The 2497-nt window shown below is 54.3% G+C and overlaps 1 pseudogene; it reads right to left on the bottom strand.

Annotated features, from left to right (window-relative positions):
• Positions 1–855: 855 nt before the first annotated feature.
• Positions 856–2131, bottom strand: LOC123594432 (annotated as a pseudogene).
• Between the last annotated feature and the right edge of the window lie 366 nt (positions 2132–2497).

Genomic DNA, 2497 nt, shown 5'->3' with positions numbered 1-2497 from the left:
CCTGGGTGGCTCAGTCCGTTGAGCGTCCGACTTCGGCTCAGGGTCGTGATCTCGCGGGTCATGAGTTCGAGCCCCGCATCGGGCTCACTGCCATCAGACTGTCATCGCAGAACCCGCTTTGGATCCCCTGTCCCCCTCTCTGCCCCTCCTCTGCTTGCGCTGTCCTAAAAATAAATGAAGATTAAAATAAATTAAAAAAATAGATATTTTTAAAAATCATGGGGTATCGGGATTGAGAATCAAACAGAAAACATTCCTCTTAGCGCTATCTTATCGGAAAAAAAGAAGAAAACAGATTTGCAAGTGTTGTCTTGAAACAGCAAAGGAAGGGTAGGGGTTAAAAGTTTCTGGCACGCATGGGATGGCAAATGGAAATTAATTGGACAAATACCACTATTACTAACCTAAGACTGGTGGGATATCATTGGTGTGCTCTTTGTTCAGTGACCCGCTCTTGTCGTTTTTAACCTTCTTGAGGAATACTTGACAAATATAATTGCACATATTGCAAGCAGACAATGTGATAATTTGATATATGTATACATTGCGGAATGATTTACTGTTGAAAAATTTTATCAGTTCACTCAAGATTTCCATTTTCCGACACTATTTTCTTTCTTCGTGTATGTGTGCGCGCGCGCACACGTGGATGGTATTTTTGGGGTGCATACCAGTGTGTGCGTGTCAATACTTGTTGAGTGTCTGTGATATATGTAATGGGTGTGTGTTTTGTTATGTGTGGTTGTGTGTCCGTGGTGTGAGCGTGGTGTATGTGTGGAATGCTGTGAGTGAAACTGTGTGTCTTCATTGCCAACGCTGTTTCCTTTATTATTATTATTATTATTATTATTATTATTATTATTTGAGACCTTTATTAACAGGTGCTTGCCGCCCGTTAACTTTTGGAAAAAAATCGAGTTGTGAACTTTTATTACACGTTAAAAATGAAGTTCTTAAACATGTCAACTTGACCAGATAGGAAACCATTTGAAAACCTTGAACAGTGTCTTGAGACAAACCAGGCTTTTTTTTTCTTTTCTTTTTTTAAAAACTGCGTTTGTCACTAACCAAAAACCGACATCTTTAGGTAAAAATAATAATGCCGATAGTTCTGGTTGTCTGGCCAATGGGCAACAAGCAGGCACTTAAGGGCTGAAGCTCCAATCTTTGGCGCATTTCTTATTGCCGGAACTTCTTCCTCACCTCCCGCTGGACGACAAAACCGGATGATGGCAGAGCCGGTAAGCGGACACTTACCTCGCGTCGCCCTGCTCGACGTGGGGAGTGGATGGACTCTCGGCCGGTGGATCGGCTGCCTTGGCCTCTCTGCTGTCTCGCGGTTTGGGGTTTTCTGGGCGTCTGCATGTTGGTAACCGAGGTTGCGGCGGGAGGGACGTGGGGGTGGGGGCTGACCTGGGGTCTCATCTCGTCCATCTTCCTTGTCGTCTTCGCCGCCGTCCTCCCTAAACCACCTTTGGAGAGGAGGCCCCGTGCGGGGCGGTGGTCCACCACCCAGGCCACATTGGGCGTCACCGGTCTACCTTGCTCTGCCGCGCCCTGCCGCACCCTGGTACCTTCCATCACTTCTCCCCGCACAGGATGTTGGAAGGCTGTGGTCCGCATCCACGCGGTCTCCGCACGTATTCAGGGGGGAAGCGTCGCCTGCGGTGGGGCCGGCGCCGTGAGGGTCTGGCCTTCGCGAGCACGCTCCGGTCCCGGGTTCTTTCCCCCACGCTCACTGTCCCGGTACTTCTGCTGGGAATTGGGTGGAGGACCCCTGCCACGCGGATAGCGTCCGTAACGGTTAGGGTCCCCTGCAGAGTCACCGACCTGCACTGCGGCGGCGCATCTGCCCCTGACATTTGCTGCGTCCGCCCCCTCCTCTCCTTCAACATCTGACTCTGCAGTCTGTCCACCTCCTCCACTGCCAAGGGACCTCCTGGGAGTCTTCTTTATGGCAGTCTGGTGTGCAAATACAACTTCCTTGGTGTCATTCCTGGGGATGAAACCATATTCGTTACATTGAAGCATTCTGTTGTTCCCCAATCCTTCGTTGCGATGACCTTCTTGTGCCGGCAGGCGGCGCCCCTGTGAGGCTACCAGGGCGGCAGCTCCCTGTGCTGCCGCCCATATTGTTGGGCTTGGTGCCGCTAGTGGTCGGGGGGGGGGGGGGGGGGGGGGGTGGGGGGAGGACGAAGGGGGAAAGCAGGGGTGGGGGGAGGAGTAAGGCAGGGGTGGGGGGAGGCACCGTGGTGGGGGAGGGGGAAGGTAGGGGCGGGGCCGGGGCAGCGGCGGGGGTGTGTGTGTGGGGGGGGTGAAGGGGGGAGGGGCGAAGGGGTGGGGGAGGGGCGCGGCAGGGGTGGCGGGGGGTGGGGCACGGGGTGGGGGAGGGGCAGAGGGTGAGGAGGAGGGGTGGGGGGAGGGGGAAGGCAGGGGCTGGACGGTGGGTGGCCAGACGCAGAATGGGGGCAGGGCAGGGACGGCGGCGGGGGGCGGG

Source organism: Leopardus geoffroyi, chromosome X (genome assembly GCF_018350155.1).
Source record: "Leopardus geoffroyi isolate Oge1 chromosome X, O.geoffroyi_Oge1_pat1.0, whole genome shotgun sequence".
NCBI lineage: Eukaryota > Metazoa > Chordata > Mammalia > Carnivora > Felidae > Leopardus > Leopardus geoffroyi.
The sequence above is the reverse complement of the archived record's forward strand: the minus strand, read 5'-3'. Positions and strand labels throughout refer to the sequence as shown.